The 18364-nt window shown below is 37.1% G+C and overlaps 1 protein-coding gene across 4 annotated transcripts in view; it reads right to left on the minus strand.

Annotated features, from left to right (window-relative positions):
• Nucleotides 1-18364, minus strand: part of ELF1 (E74 like ETS transcription factor 1) — a 126358-nt gene that overhangs the window by 59384 nt on the left and 48610 nt on the right. The gene's annotated exons all lie outside the window — the stretch shown is intronic.

Raw genomic sequence — 18364 nt, forward strand, 5'->3', positions numbered from 1 at the left:
AGAACTCAAAATCAAAAGAGAAATATCAGCCAGGTGCAGTGGCTCATGCCTGTAATCCCAGGACTTTGGGAAGCCCAGGAGGGCAGATCACTTGGGGTCAGGAGTTCAAGACCAGCCTGGCCTACATGGTGAAACCTCATCTCTACTAAAAATACAAAAATTACCCAGGCGTGGGGGCGGGGGGCGGGGGTGCCTGTAATCCCAGGTACTTGGAGGCTGAGGCATGAGAATCACTTGAACCTGGGAGGTGGAGATTGCAGTGAGCTGAGATCGCACCACTGCCCTCCAGCCTGGGCAATAGAGCAAGACTCAGTCTCAAAAAGAAATAAATAAACAAACAAGAGAAATATCTAACAGTTATGAGATACTGTTTTAATTCTGTTCATTAAAAAGAAAACATAAACATGCTAAAACGTCCTCATCAGCAAAACCTGTTTAGGCAGTTAAAAAAATTTCTCTCTCCAACAAACAAGATTTAACTTGCAAGTAAACTGTTTCATTTCTGTGACCCTTTATTCTCCCAGTTAATATTTCCATTTTCTTAGAAAAGACATGCCCTAGTGCAATGGTTCCCCCCTGAGAATCCAGCAGATTCCCATTAGCAACTGTTTGATGCTGGCACTGATTGGGGGTGAAAAGCCAGGGATATGTTGTTTCAAAGTTCCCCAGGAGATTTTGCTACATGACATGCCTCCCCCACCTCCAATTCCCACACAGCATAACTCTCTTCTGGTAGAAACTGTATTCTGTTATAAGAAGTTTCACTCTTACACGGAGGCACACCAACAACTGAAAGCAAGATTTAAAGGTCATCTAAATCACTTCATGCTCATTATTAGGTGAAATGCTCTTTCATATATTTATTTGATAGGCCCTTACTACCTCTATTGTAGCCCCACTCCAGTGGCTCTTCAGCCTGGAGTAGGAGTCATTTACCAAAAGTGAAAATATGATCAACTTACTTCTCTGACAATTAATGGCTTCCATCACCTACAGGCAAAACTCCAAATGTATTAACAATGATAAAATAGCTCCTCATGATGTGGAAGGTGTGAGGAAATGGTAGTCAGATTTGTAAGACAGGATGTCTGAATACCTGGACTCGAGAAGTGAATGGAAATATTCTATGGATTGAGCTTAAAAGTACACCTATAACCTATAGTAATCAAGACAGTGAGGTACTGGTGAAAGAACAAAATAGATCAATGGGACAGAACAGAGAGCACGGTTAATGGCACCACATAAATAAAGTCAACCATCTTTGTCAAAGGACAAAGGCAATACAATAAAGAAAAGAGTTTTTTCAACCAACAGTGGTAGAAAAACTGGATATCCACATACAAAAAAAAAAAGAATCTAGACACAGACCTTATACCCTTCCCAAATATTAACTCAAAATGCATCGCAAACCTAAATGAAAAATAGGAAACAATAAAACTCCTAGAACATAGCATAGGAGAAAAATCTAGATGAATGTGGGTTTGGTGATGACTTTTTATAGATACCAAATGCAGGATTTATCAAAGAAAGAATTGATAAGCTGGACTTCATTAAAATTAAAAATTTTTGCTCTGTGCAAGAGAATGTCAAGAGAATGAAAAGACAAACCACAGATTAAAGGACTGTTATCTAAAATATGCAAGGACCTCTCAAAACTCAGAGAAAATAGCCTGATTTTAAAATGGGCCAAAGACCTTAACAGACACATCAGCAAAGAAGATATACAGATTAGCATATGAAAAGAAGCCCCATGCCGTATGTCATTGGGGAAATGCAAACTAAAATGACAATGAGGTGCCACTACAAACCTATTAGAATGGCCAAAATCCGGAACACTGACAACACCAAAAGCTGGCAAGGATGTGGAACAATAGGAATTCTCATTCACTGCTGGTAGGAATGCAAAATGGTACACTTTGGAAGACAGTTTGGCAGTTTCTTACAAAACTAAACATATTCTTACACCATAGAGCTGTGCTCCTTGGTATTTACCCGAAGGAAGTAAAAACTTATGTCCACACAAAACCTGAACATGGATGTTTATAGCAGCTTTATTCGTAATTGCCAAAACTTGTAAGCAACCAAGATGTCCTTCAGTAGGTGAATTAATAAACTGTAGTGCATCCACATAATGAAATATTATTCAGCACTAAAGAGAAATAAGCTATCAAGCCACAAAAAGACATGTGGAAACTTAAATGCTTATTACTAAGTGACATTTGCCCAAACCCATAAAATGTATACCACCATAAGTGAACCCTAATGTAAACTATGAACTTCAAGTGACAAAGTGTCAGTGTAGGTTCATCAACTGTAACAAGTGCACCACTCTGGTGCAGGTGCTGATTAGCGAGAGGCTGATAACGGGGAGGCTATGCATGTGCAGGGGCAGGAGGTATATGGGAAATCTGTACTTTCCTCTCAATTTTACTGTGAATCTAAAACGGCTCTAAAAAATAAAGTCTTTTTTTTTTTTTTTTAAAGTATAGCTCCAACACAATCTTAATACTCTTCACTATCATCTCAAAAACAACACTCCAGCATTTCTGCATTTTATAGTTCCCCAACTTCCCCATCCCACTATTAAAGAAGCCGAAGTCAGCCCTGCCTTAATCCCACCAAGAACCCAATATATACTACCTCTTTCCAGGCTTTCTGTCTGTACTCACTGCCACCGAATACAGACCTTTCCAACTACTCTCTGACAATCACAACCTTTTGTCCCTCTGATATTTTAGGATCCTCTTTCAAGTCACAGTACAACCAGGTTTAAGGACATAATCTCCAGAGAAATAAACATTTCCATCTTTTCCCAAGTTACCAACACATTTGAAAGACTTTAAGATTCCTTGTGCACAAAACTTCCTGCTCCCCATGTGTGTGTGAAAAAAACCCTGAATGATCTGTTTTCAAAGTCTACCTCTTTTATTCTTCATTTATTATTTTAATCTTTTTCTTTTTCTTTTGAGACAGAGTCTCACTCTGTTGCCCAGGCTGGAGTGCAGTGGCACGATCTCGGTTCACTGCAACCTCCGCCTCCCAGGTTCAAGCAATTCTTCTGCCTCTGCCTCCCGAATAGCTGGGACTACAGGCACCCGCCACCACGCCAGGCTAATTTTTGTATTTTTAGTAGAGACAGGGTTTCACAATATTGGCCAGGCTGGTCTCAAACTCCTGACCTTGTGATCCACCCGCCTCGGCCTCCCCAAGTGCTGGAATTACAGGTGTGAGCCACTGCACCCGGCCATCTTTTTGCCTTTTCTTTAAGAGATGGAGTCTTGATATGTTGCCCAAGCTGGTCTCAAACTCCCAGGCTCAAGCGTTCCTCCCACCTTGGCCTCCCAAAGTGCTGGGATTACAGATGTGAGCCACCAATATCCTCTTTTCTTCTTTAAATTACATAAAACGATTTTAAATCAGCTTGGATGTCATCAAAGAGTTCTGATGTTTCATGTCAGGATCTTTAAAATGAGATTCTTCCTACAATCATCTTTGCAACTGTCTGGCAATCACCTAAGCTTCTAAACTCAAATGAACCCAAAAAACAAGAAGCAGGCCGGGCACAGTGGCTCATGCACAAAATCCCAGCACTTTGGGAGGCCGAGGTGGTCAGATCACTTGAAGCCAGGAGTTTGAGACCAGCCTGGGCAAAAAGGTGAAACCTCATCTCTACAAAAATACACAAATTAGCTGGGTGTGGTGGTGTGAGCCTGCAGTCTCAGCTTACTCATGAGGTTGAGGTGGGAGGATCACTTCAGCCCAGGAGGTGGAGGTTGCAGTGAGCTGAGATAGCATCACTGTACTCCAGCCTGGAAGACAGAGATCCTGTCTCAAAAAAACAAAACAAAAGAAGCAGCAAAACCACAAGATGAGAAATGAAAATATGGAAGGCCATGGGCTTAGTACTGTAAGATATATACAGTCATTTGCAACATAACAACATTCTGGTGAACAATGGAGCAGATATACAACGGTAGTCCCCTAAGATGATAATACCATGTATTTACTGCACCTTTTCTATGTTTGTTTAAATACACAAATACTTGCCACCGTGTTAAAATTACCTATACTATTCAGTACAGTAACATACTGTACAGGTTTGTGGCCTAGGAGCAACAGGCTATACCATATAGCCTAGGTGTGTAGAAGGCTATACCATCTAGGTTTGTGTAGGTACATTCTGTGATTTTTTGCAAAAGGACGAAATCACCTAATGATCCATTTCTCAGAATGTATCCCAGTTATTAACTGAGGTATGCCTGTATTTGGTATTTATAAATTATACATTAACTTTATATTTTACTATTGTACAAATCTTAGATAGAAGCAAACTTTAAATATCATTAATAAGTAAAACATATACAGAATAATTAAAGATTTAGACCTTCATCTTTCATAATATAATTTCTCAATTTTTAAATCAGTTGAATCCATTTCAGTTACTGTTAACTAAAGTGTATCAAATACCCTGGCATTAGGTTTTCTCTAATAGGAAACTATTTTACGGAGGCCAAGGCACGCAGATCACTTGAGGCCAGGAGTTCAAGACTAGCCTGGCCAACATGGTGAAATCCCATCTCTACTAAAAAATACAAAAATTAGCCGGGCATGGTGGTGCACACATGTAGTCCCAGGTACTTGGAAAGCTGCGGCACTTCAGCCCGGGTGACAGAGCAAGACTCCGTCTCAAAAATAAAACAAAAAAAGGAATAGTTTAGTTATGCTTATTTGATGCATCCAGAACTAATCAAAAGATCCCAAATATCTAATTTTAGAGGCACCTGTGCTATTATTGATGGAGTTCATGGTAAAATACTGTTAAGTATTTATTGAATTTCCCTTACACTCAGCACTGTGGAAAATATAAAGATAATGCATGGCCCTTGTTCCCATGAAACTTGTTTTCTGCAACAAGACCAAGAGAAGCAACTAAATGCATAAATGCAGTATTTTAGAAGAGGAGACAGTCAAACAGGTAAAGAAAACACTTCACAGATAATGTGGGAACTAAACTGAACCTCAGAAGGAAGGTAGGAGTTGGAGAGACTAAAGGGGAAAGGAAAAGATAGTAAAATATATTGTGTGTGTGCGTGCATGCGTACGTGAATATCGACACAAAAGAATGCAGAGACTCAAAAATGACCAAAGTTTAGAGATAGTTAACAGCCTGATAAGAGCTAAGAGTTCACAATGGGAAACAGAAAGTCAGGCGGTAGAATTTAGGCATGATTTGAGAAGAAGTAAAAAAGTTGCTGGAGGTTATCAACTGGGTTGCAACAACAGATGGTGGTCTATGACTACAAAGCCCAATGCAAGTCATGTAAGTGGGATGTGGCAACCACCATCCAAAACTGATGAGGACAATTTAAACAGACATTCCACAGCTTGACTGCTACATTGAAAACTTCCCATCACCAATGTGTATACTGCCCTCCTTAAATTCTTCATTAATTACTTAAAATAGCGATTCTCAACAGTGCTTTTTATTCTGCTCAGGGTGTGGCAAAACTCTTTAAATCACTTAATTTACTCCATGTTTTTGTTCTTCACCTAAGAATTGGAAGAGGGGAGAAATAGGAAAATAAGATTTTCAAAAACGTATGACTAATTACCACATAATCCTTCTTATTATTCAACTGAACATCAAAACTACCCATCATTCACTTGAACACCAGTGTAACTTTGAAATATATGAACTGTTGCATCTTTGGATGACTGTATTTTGTCAGTATTAAATATTCTGAATAGATGATGCTGACTTAGTTATTCAATGAAGAAATATGTGATATAAATAACAGATCCTCCTTTCTTTGTCACTGAAATACAAACTCCTATCATCAGCATTCACAAAATCTTCATTTTCTTACAAGGTGACATTCAGAAGATGCTTTTGTAAAAATAATTAGTTGACCAAATGAGGCTGCATTGAACCTGGCTTTTTTTTTTTTTTTTTTTTTTTTTTGAGACAGTCTCACTCTGTTTGCCAGGCTAAAGCACAGTGTCATTATCTCCAGCATTTCTCCTGCTGCCTCAGCCTCTGGAGTAGCTGGAACTACAGGCACACCACCACACCCGGCTAATTTTTGTATTTTTAGTAGAGACGGGATTTCGCCACATTGGCCAGGCTGGTCTTGAACTCCTGACCTTAATTGATCTGCTTGCCTCGGCCTCCCAAAGTGCTGGGATTACAGGTGTGAGCCACCATGCCAGGCCGAACCTGGGTCTTTATCAGAGGTGTTTTCTGCTTTAACAGCTTTGTTGTACTCTTGGAAAGTTCAAGAATTCAAAGTTGTCTCAGTAGATGTAATGGGCACTTACTAGATTTAAAAAAATACTTTACTATAAAGACACATCCAGGAATTGTACAATATCACAATAAGGTTTACTTATATTATTATTTGCTAGCAATACCTAATGTCTAATAAGTTCTTTATGGTTTACAAAGCAAAACATATACAGTATACTGCTTTTTATTTAATCCTTAAACGTTTCTAATAACTATAATATCTCTGCATAGATACAAAAATCTGACACGTCCTCAAGGAGATTAGGAAGGAGATGACAAAAATAAATCATAAAATAAATAATTAGATACAACTCAAAGAAATCTACAGATTCAATGCAATCTGTATCAACATACCAACGACATTGTTCACAGAAATAGGAAAAACACTGTTTTGTTTTGTTTTTTTTCCCTGAGACAGAGTCTGACTCTGTCGCCCAGGCTGGAGTGCAATGGCGTAGTCTTGGCTCACTGCAACCTCCACCTCCCGGGTTCAAGCGATTCTCCTGCCTCAGCCTCCCAAGTAGCTGGGATTACAGGTGCCTACCACCACACCTGGCTAATTTTTGTATTTTTAGTAGAGATGGAGTTTCACCATGTTGGCCAGGCTGGTCTTGAACTCATGACCTCATGATCCACCCGCCTCGGCCTCCCAAAGTGCTGGGATTACAGGCGTGAGCCACTGTGCCTGGCCAACATTTTTTTTTTTAAATTATTATTTCTATGGAGGCTGGGCATGGTGGCTCATGCCTGTAATCCCGGCACTTTGAGATGCCAAGACAGGAGGATCACTTGAGCCCAGGAGTTTGAGACCAACCCAGGCAACATGGCGAGACCCCGTCTATCTTTTTTAAAAAGAGAACCACATCCATCTTTTGTGGAACCACAAAAGATCTCAAATAGCAAATAACAAAGCTGGAAGCACCACACTACAAGTCTTCAAAATAGAATATAAAGCTATAATAACCAAAATAGCATGGTTGGCATAAGAACGGACATACAATGTGCGAGACCCTGTTCTAAGTGCTGGGAATACAGCAGTGAGCAAACCGACCAAAATTTGTGCCCTTATAGGGCTTAGAATCTAGTGATCTTAATCACAACATTCTGTTCCCCCACAAAATATTCTGCTTTAAAAATGTAAAGCCAGATGCAGTTGCACACTCCCATAGCAGGGGGCTGAAGCAGGAAGATCACTCCAGCCCAACAGTTCAAGGTTGCCGTGCACTGTGATCACACCTATAGACAGCCACTTACTCCAGCCGGGGCAAAACAGCAAGACCTTGTTTCAAAGAAAAAAAAAATGGGGATTGTCAGGCAATATAGGCTTTTATTTTAAAACCCATGAATAGAAACTCCTGTCTCTCTCGTTCAGTATCTAACTCCTAGTTACAATCCAACCCCTGACAACTGGACAGAGAAAATGTGATGTCTCCTACACTAAGTGGAGGAATGAGTTGTGGGGAGAAGTTTTTTTTTTATCTTTCAGAGACAATCTGCGAGTATATAAGGCGATGGGAAGGGAAAATCTGGGGGGGAAATAGGTACAGATAAATCCAAAAGGAGACTGTTCCAGGTAAAGCTGTTATTTAGGGGCAACCTCAAAGCCTTCATTTTGATTTAATTTGACTTTGAGCCAACTGAAATGTGACACTGTGTACTGGGACTTTTAAAAACATCCCCTTTATAAATAGAAATACCTTGGAGAAGAAGAAATAATTCTTTCTATACTGTCTTTGCCTATATATTAATAGTAGATGGCCTGCAGAAATCATATCAGGGCAAGGTGCAGTGGCTCATGCCTGTAATCCCAGCACTTTGGGAGGCCAAGAGTTTGAGACCAGCCTGAGCAACATGGCGAGAACCCATCTCTACACAAATTAAAAATTAGATGGGCATGGTGGCATGAGCTGGTGGTCCCAGCTACTTCAGAGGCTGAGGTGAGAGCCATGATGCCGCCACTGCACTCCACAGAGCAAGACCTTATCTTAAAAAAAAAAAAAAAAAAAAAAAAAGGCAAGTCCCATCTCAAATAAATAAATAAATAAATAAATCAGTGTCGTCTATATTCTTTTGGACAAGCACTCTTTAGGGACCTATCTGCGAGACACTTGTGGGTAAGGGAGAAGGGTAGGAAAGCAACAAGTAGCTAAGAAGACTTTCCCTACAGGCGATTATAATCTATCAACTAAGGCAAATGCAAACCACAGTTATATGTATGCTATAGCAGAAGTGGGCAAAGTTCATTCGCCCATGTAATTCAGTAATTATTTACTATGTCCCATCTCTTAAGATTATAAGCTACTTGAAAAGTCATATAATAAATTTTTCTATATGTTATTAATAAACACAATTCAAAAGAATATTAAGTACAGTGTATGTTAAAAAGTCAAACTAGGTCAAGATCAAAGGACATTTTATTTTCTTAATATTTACTTACTAAAATTCTTCATTAAGACAGTAAAAGATTAGTGTTTTCATATGTTTGTTTTAGCATTCTACAGAATTTCACATGATGCATGCACTTGCTTCCCAGAACCAACTGGTGGTAAGCTAAGCTTCACTGACTATTGTCAAAGTGACATATATACATGTATTTTTCTGATCCAAACTCAGAAATACATCAACACCCCCCAACAAAGAGCACGAAAAAGGGAGGTCTCACATGTAAAAGGACACTCAAAAACCCTATAAACTATTTTCCATATGTCTACCTAAGTTTTAATAAACAAAATAGCCATTTGGTTCTTCTAAAACTCCTTAAAAATTAAACTCATATAGCTTCAAAATTTTTCCTTCAGTCTTTAAAAATTAAATCTTTAATTTGATTTTGATCATTTAGATTTATTATTTAAAAAGACATACTAACTTCTATCAATTTTTGGCTGGAAAAACTGTTAATATATAAACTTCATAAGACATTCCTAGAATGGCCAGATCTAAGCTAAAGTCCTATTTGTGAAAATTATTGCTCTGTTGACAAGACAACTGCAATTTATAACCCTCCAATCACTGAGGCACAAAAAACTTGGTGACAACAGAAAATAATACAGGGAGAAGCAGAAAGTAATAAAGAGAATTATTGTTTCCATTTACTCAGTGGACATATCAGGGCCACAATGAAGGGCTAGACATTTTTTCCAAATTAAAGCCAAAAGTAGATATTTTTGATGCTTAGCAAGCTAAAATAATTAAGCTCTTCAGCCACATTTTTTAATGGACCAATATGTTATCTCCACTTTTAACTAAGATGAAAACACTAATAATTTCACTAAGATATCTCATTTCCATAAACAGCAAAAACAAAAACGAACCAGGGGTGGGTGGAGCTGAAGTAGGAAATAACTTTTACAATAAAATTATTTCTTAGAAATAAACCATAAAGGCAACTTGTAGAAATGATCCACATTATAGTTCTTTAACCAGTTTATGATTCTAGAAAAAAGAAAATAAATATCAGGCATGTATTTATTCCCCCAACAAGTATTTATGAAATCTACTATATGCTATTTACTGGGTATACAAAAATAAAGATAAATAAGATATGATCCTTGTCCCAAAGTGGTTCAACATCTAAAAAGAAAAAAAATGTAAACAGATAATTACAAAACAATGTAAACAAACAAGTCAACTAAAAGATGACAGAATAGAGAGGGGTAAATACCTGTGAGAACCTGAAAAAATTTCATAAGGAAGTAACATGTGGGCTATTTCTTTAGAAATAAGTTAACATCTATTTTTTTCCAAGGAGAGAGAACATGAGAGGAAAGGGGGTGGGGGATATTCTAGGAAGAATAAGCAAAGGTGACCCTAAAAGTTAAAATCACTGAGAAATAGGTAGAATAGGAATTTAATGAAAACAAACCTTTTCCCTAACATTAGGGATACAGGATCTACCATCAGAACACCTGCATTCAAGTTGTAGTTGAACATTATTTACTAACTGTATTTTCTTAGATAAGTCAACCTCTATAACTTTCCATTTCATCTTTCATCTTGAAGTTGTACCAAGTAAGAATTTACTTTGTAAACTACAAAATGCTTTGAAAGTTTTACAGAATCCTGATATACTAATACATAAAAGTTAATAATTAGATACTAAAATTTCAAGATCAAAATATTAGCCTAATATTTCATAGTGAATTTATATCAAATATACGAATTCAAATGCCAAGTTTTTACGGCCTAAAAAATGTCACAAAAGTAAATATCTTTTAAATATGTAAAAGATATATGTTCCTATTAGGTGCTGTAGCAAACATCTAATTGCCACCACATGATGCATACAATCCATATAATACCAAACAAGCCTACAACGTCCCTCGAATCAACAAGTGACAAAAGTTTAATGAAACTAGCTTTATGCTTAACTGGTCTCCCCAGTGGCAAATTAAAGCAGCAATTGTACATCTGTGTCTCTGTTCCTCTCATCGTGGTTTAACTGACAGGAAGCACAGAGTAAGATATGGCACACAAATGTCAAGCATTTCCTGCCTTGTCTGTTACATCTTTATGTCTTGTTTTATAAATAGTCCAATAGTTTGTGTGAAAATATATGAGAGTACAGTAGCAGAAACATATAAATGGTGAAGAGTGTTTATGCAAACAGAGCCAATAAAAATGTATTTTGGTCTTGGGATCTAAGATTCAATATGCACGCAAAGACTCATTTATAGTCTTTTGAAGAAGTATTCTTAGGAGCAAACACCACACAAATTAAGATTTGAAAACCACAATGACTGAGTAAAAAACCAAGTGTCTAAACAACAGAACAGGCCCTCAAACTATTTTACCCAACTGTTTACATAAGTAACACTTGACCACCTTGATATATGACCCCCCCTCAACCCCTGCTATACCTATCAAAAAAAAAAAAAAAAACCTTTAAGCAACTGACTATCAACAAAGCAGGACTGATAACTTGCATCTTTGATCTTTGGTCATTTTTACCATGGCTTCTTATCAGCACTCTCCTGTATTACAATTTATATCCCTCTACCAAACTATCTCTACTCCCTTCTCACTTCCTGTATATCCCAAACTTGGCTCATGTTATTTACTCATATATATTCAACTATATACAACCAAATAGAACTCTGTTCTCCATAGGTGAATCCTGCCTGCTTCAAGTCATGTTAACCAAACTTCCAGTTAATTGTAACTAAGGGGTGCTCACTTTTTATCATGCCAAGCTCCCTCCCAAACTAATAATCCTTAAGAATGAATTCAATTCATTACTCATATGATTCATATTCTGTATCATAAACTTGGGCATAATGCAGCTATCTTTTCCATTCATATTGGTCAATATTTACCTATGCTATAATAAGCATAAGTTGCCACAATTACAATTCCACCAGGGTTTAGCGCTATCCCATTCTAGGTCAATGTCCAAAACCACTCTTCATATTTTACTGCACAGAAGTCCATCTTCAGCTTCCGGTGACCTCTCTTTCCTAAACAGAACTTCACATATACCTAATAATCAGCTGTAAGCATGGTAGTAGGCTCCTGAAGTAAAATTTCTTAAATGAGTGGCTTTGAAAAACGATTTCCTTTTTACCCATTATTTTTCAACCAGAAGAATCTAGCTCATTCTTTATAGGAGTCTAAGAATTACTAGTGCCTTCCTAGCATATCTTTAGTATATCTCTGCTCTCACTTGTAAATGTATTAGCTAAATTGTCCCCGATATCTAGGGAATAAGGAGTAAGTGTTCCCCAAAGCATGAAGGAAGAATGAAGGAAGAAGAACATCACCCATTTCCTTACACATTAGCTCCCGTCCTCTATCCTCTGGCTCTGATGCTTAGTGAAATAACCCTAACTGGGGGGCAGGACGGGGAGTGAGTGGGGGAGAGTCTCAGAGCAGCTGCAGAGAACCTAGTGTCCATCACCTACCCAACAATCAAACACAGTTAACGATGTGTAACTGTTCTGTTCTACCAAGGGCAGGTAAGTATTACATCTTCCTTTCAGTTTATTCTTAAGACTAACAGGTTGTAAATTATCCTATAACAATATGCAAGTTTTTCTCTGATCTACAGATGAAAGGATCAGGCACGATGTCTAGTTTGCAACGTTCATACCATGAAAACATTCTGAATAAAATAATTTACACAATATACCTTATGACTAAATAAAAACTTTTTAAGTTGCCCTTCAAACTAAAACACATGTAACATTAATTTGAATTAATTATTCAAAGTTAAATCTAAAATCTTCATGTTATTTTTCCTTATAATTTAGTACATACGTACATTTTGTATAGTATATTTTAAACTTTAATGTACATAGCATGCTGTATATATTCTTCCAGCATACTTTAACAAGTTTATCTAAGACATAAAATTTTGAATAAACACAATGGCTATTTGGAAAGGAATTTTAAACATCAAACCCTCCTTAGAACTTGGTGCTTAGGAAAATCTTAAACCTTACTCAAGACAAGTCATCATTATTATTATTAGGCTTCCATTATAACAAAGAGAAATATCTCAGATGCACAAGGCAGGCTATCTTCAATGATGCCGCTCACAAAAAGTGTTCCTCCCTGCTGCAAAGTACAGATAATACACCTCAGGAACGCCCTGTGTGGAGGTCTTAGCAGGAAGCTCAAGGGGCTCAACTCAACAGTATCCTTCTAACCTGCTTATAACTCATTTCTTTAATTCAGTCTTAAGTTAAATAATATGCAGCAACTGAAAGCTCTTTCAATTAAGAAAAACACAATGGGAAAATGTAAATCAGAAAATGCCTAAAGATAAATTGAGTCTACTGGAGGAACTTCATTTGAAGGCACATTCCACATATTATTACTAAGTATCTAAAAATGATTGATACCACTGCCAATTCCTTTTGCTGTAAAAATAAGGTTGCTATACAAACATCCCTTAGCCTACTGGAGAAGCCAGTAACTGCCACCTCCTGCTTTTCAACTTCCCTTTTCTTAATCACAAAGGCATCAACTAAATGGAAGCACTGAGACTCAGAAACAACGCCTTCACTTTCTTTGACGAATGTTGATTTCCTCATTAGAGAGGTGCCAAAAACAGAAAAATACGTGTTATAAGCTTGTATTTAACATTATTAACTTTAATAAAAGTATATTTCTTCCATATAACATTTATTTAATCAACCCCTAATTTTTAGACATTTGTATTATTTCTAATGCTGCACTATTCACAGTGATTCACAAAATGTAATCCTCAGACCCACAAAGGATCCAGAGACCCTTTCAGGGGGCTCCTGAGATCACAACTCTTTTCATAATAATGGCAAGGTATTATTTGGCTTTTCCACTGTGTTGACACTTGCCCTGATGATGCAAAAGCAAAGCAGGATGAAACTGCAAGTGCCTCTGACTTGACCAAGGCTGCACCCTCAAGCCACGAGTCTACTCCTTACCACCGGGCACTCACATTTTAAAAAGGCGACTTCACTTAAGAATGTCTTTGAAGAAGAGTAAAAATGATTTTCTTGAATCTCAACCATTAAATACATATGTTTTTAATATTCTGAGTGATAAAATGGGAGGTACAAATAAAGTACTACTTCTGGCATAAACAGAAATAGCTTTGCTGTCTTGAGAAAAAGCATTTATGCTATTATTCTTCGTCCCGTGAGCCAAAATAGCTGCTGCTTTCATGAAATGTAATTTTTACTTAAAAGAACTAATTATTATTCAGAATTGGATATCTGGCAGAAATTTTTCCAAAAATGAATAAAGCATGCCCATCACTTCAAGGAAAACAACAGCAATTGTCACCAATTATAAAATGCAAGCTTTCAACTGAAAATCAGAATTTTGGAAAACTTGTATGTATCTACCACTTTGACTCTGTTGGCTTCTCAATACACTTAAAAGGCTTTTCTGATGAGACTGGTGTGATTTTGATATTATGTCAACATTTGCAATACCCAAATGACTCACGCATGATGTTACAAAATCTTGCTTAGGTTAAAAAAAAAAAATCAATCCATTCAAAGTACAAGACAGACCTATGGATTTTAATGTTACAGGGGACAAAAAGTTCATTCATAGGTTTTCAGAATCTCATTGTTCTAACCTTTAAAAAACTAACATTTGTTGATGAGCTTTGGTGTAGTATCAAAGAATATCCACAATTATCTGAAGTGGCCATTAAAATACATCTACTTTTTGTGACTAGACATCTGTGTGAGGCTGAATTTTCTTCATATTCTTCAACAAAAGCAACATATTCCAACAGATTTCATGCAAAAGCAAATATGAGAATATAGCTGCCTTCTGTGAAGTCAAAGCTAAAAGATTTACACCCTTCTCGGTACAGCTTTTGTTTTGGAAAACATATTTGTCTTTTTTTGCACCGTGTTTTTTTAAAAAAACAGGGTCCTGCTATGTTGCCCGAGTTAGACTTGAACTCCTGGGCTCAAGCAATCCTCCTGCCTCAGGTTCTCAAGTAGCTGGACTATAGGCTTGGGTCACCACACCTGGCTCAAACTTGTCCTTTATAAAAATAATTATGTTAACATGTAATGGGCGTATTATTTTTAAATAAATATATTAATATTTTTCAAGTTTGTTTTAATTGCTAACATTGGTTAATATTGGTAAATGTAACCCACATGAACCAAAGCTCTTTGGCAGCCTCAATTTTAATAGTATAAAGATGATATAAAGATCATAAAGCTTGAAAAAAAAAGTATAAGGTTTGAGAACTGCTACGCAATCACAACCAATGATTCAAATATCCTTACAACTGAATCTTTGGTCCTATCCTTAAATTTTCTTTAGGATACCTACCAAGAACTGAATTCTATCAAAAGGCACATAGACTTTCAAAGCATTTGATATCATAATGCCAACTGCCCTGCAGAAGATTTTTTCAGTTTATACTGTTAGCAACAGAATACCTGCATGGACATTTAATGTCATTTGCAACAACCCACAATACTTGAACTATTGTCAATATGATGGATAAAAACACAGGGGGGGGTTATTTGACTTTAATTTGCATTCCTTTGCTAGAAAGTTTAATATATTTTAATTTTAAATGTAATACTTTAATATACTTCCCAATTTTAAAGAATTGGTTATTCTTTGTGGAAAGGGCTAGGAGACACAAGTAAATAAATGGTAAAGGTGACAGTCTATGATTTTTCTCATTGGGAAAAAAAACTTCAAATTAATGTTTTTACTTTAGTTGTTCTGGTTTAGAAAGCTTGTGTTTTTTTAAACTTCAATTTAATAATGTAAAACTCTAAGAATGATATTTAAATTACTAGTTGCAATAGCGCAGCAGTTTTCAAACTTTTTGGTGTCAAGATCCCTTTATATTCTTAAAAGGTATTGAGGACCACAAAGAGCTTTTGTTTTCCTAGGTCATATTTATCAATATATGTTTTTTACTTACAGGATATTATTACTTATTATATGCCCTTTAAAGGAGTCTTTTCTCAGAATAGCATATTGAAAAAAAAAAAACTCTCTGGGATAGTTTTTTTTTCCTTGATTATAAATAATGCTGTTAAATATACATGCTTTGGGCCAAGCATGGTGGCTCATGCCTGTAATCCCAATATTTTGGGAGGCCAAGATAAGAGGATCAATTGAGCCCAGGAGTTTGAGACCAGCCTGGACAACATAGCCAGACCGCGTATCTACCAATAAAAAAAAAAAAAAAACAGAAAGAAATTTGCATGGCATAGTGGTATGCACTTGTATTTCTACATGGGAGGCTGGGTGGAGGATTGCTCAAGCCCAGGAGTTTGAGGCTGCAGCAAGCTATGATTGCACCACGGTACTCCAGCCTAGGCGAGAGGGCTACACCCCTATCTCCCCACCACCCCCCAAAAAAATACATATAGGTATGAGGTGTGTGTGTGTGTGTGGTGTGTGTGCACACTTTCCTTGCCTTAGATCACATGTAGCACATCGAAAACTAATCTAGTTTATCTATAAGTTTCTCTAATCTTTATATACATTACAATACATTTTAAATGAAGGTTAATTAGTACAATATATGCACATAATTTATGAATAGTTTTTATGTTTTGTTCATTGCCATATCCCAACATCAAGAATAACATGTAACAGGCAATAATTGTTGAATGAATCAATAATAATATAGATCAAAAGGTATATAATAAAAATTTAAGAGACCTCTAACTACATGACTTTATAGGAACCCTCAGACAATGAAATCTTATGACTTCTATTTCCATTTGTTCTTTGTCCATGCCACCGCTTATACATACACTGTGGGAAGTATTTCAGGAAAGAGAGCCAAGGGATGATGAAAGTAAAAACCTGGGTTAAGATCTATGTTTTCACTTTCTATAGCAGTTCCCACGTTTACATTGTTAAATTTTGAAAGCTTTACCTGAAGAGTGTATATCTAGTTTATAACGACAACAACAAAAATCACTAAAGATTCAGAAATTGCTACCATTACAGTAAGAATTCTAAGGAAGCTACATGAAACACTGATCAGGAAGCAAGACGAAACACTGAATATGCCAGTAAATCTGGTTAGATGCAACAATCTATTAGCTACTTGAAAGTTCATGGATGTTAATACTATACTAATTATTTTATGAATGTTTTTGTTTTGAAATGTGTTTTTGAGAAGTATTTGAACGTGGAATAATTCTGAAGATGAAACCTAACTAAATTACTTCTAGGTAACCAAAGCTCCAATTTGTTAATGGATCTCAACTGGAAATTACTATTTATCCATCCAGAATTATGCCTAGATCTTCTTAGTTATTTGGGACAGACACACAGTCTTATAACACTTAACATCTGAATCTACCCAATCCCTTTCACTGAAATAGGCAGTTAACTTTTTTTTTGAGACAAGGTCTTACTTTGTTGCCCAGGTTGGAGTATAACGGCACGAACATGCCTCACTGAAGCCTTGACCTCCTGGGCACAAGTGATCCTCCCACCTCAGCTCCCCAAGTGGCTGGGACTACAGTCACTCACCATCATGCTTGGCTTATTTTTGTATTTTTAGTAGAGAAGGGGTTTCATCATATTTTGAAGGCTGGTCTCAAACTCCTGGGCCCAAGTGATCCACCTGCCTTGGCCTCTCAAAGTGCTGGGATTACAGGCTTGAGCCACCGTGCCTGATCCCATTTTTAACGATGCAGAGTTTTCATTTTTTTGAAATAGGAGGGTCTCACTATGTTGCTCAGGTCTCAAACTCCTGGGGTCATGCATTCCTTCAACTTCAAGTTCCCAAGTAGCTGGGACTACAGGTGCATCTCAGTGCCCCTGGCTCTGATGCAAAGTTTATTGCCACATTTTTTTTTAAGTCAACTTTTACTACCGGTCAAATTAAACATTATTCCTCAAGATACTTATAAATGTGAGGCAAAAATAAACTATAGCTTACAGATAAAAATGTATTATGAGGCCAGGTGCAGTAGCTCCCACCTGTAATCCCAGCACTTCGGGAGGCTACGGTAGGCGGATCACTTGAGGTCAGGAATTCAAGACCAGCCTGGCCAACATGGCAAAACCTCATCTCTACTAAAAAAATACAAAGATAAATTAGCTGGGCGCCATGGTGGGCACCTGTAATCTCAGCTACTTGGGAGGCTGAGGCAGGAGGATCATTTGAACCCAGGAGCCGGAGGTTGCAGAGAGCCGAGATTGTGCCACTGCACTCCAGCCTGAGCGACAGAGCAAGACTCTGTCTCAAAAAAAAAAAAAAAAAGTTTTATGAAACAGCTAAACCAAAGAGGATTCATCTATCTACCACCTAGCTTTATATTTTACCATAGCTTGTTTCTGTTTTTGTTTTTCTGTTTTGTTTCTAAGAAAAAAAGGTCATCTACAGTTAAAGCCTCCTCTAATATTCCTCTCCAGTCTCATTTTATTCCTTCTTTGACTATTCTAAGTTTGATTTTCTTTTCTTTTCTTAAGAGACAGATTCTTGTTTTGTCACCCAGGCTGAAGTACAGTGGTGCAATCCTATTTCACTGCAGCATTAACTCCTGGGCTCAAGCAATCCTCCTGCCTCAGCTTCTCGAGTCGCTGGAGCTACAGGAGTGTGACACCATGCCTGGCTAATTTAAAAAAAAAAAAAAAATT

Source organism: Pongo pygmaeus, chromosome 14 (assembly GCF_028885625.2).
Source record: "Pongo pygmaeus isolate AG05252 chromosome 14, NHGRI_mPonPyg2-v2.0_pri, whole genome shotgun sequence".
NCBI lineage: Eukaryota > Metazoa > Chordata > Mammalia > Primates > Hominidae > Pongo > Pongo pygmaeus.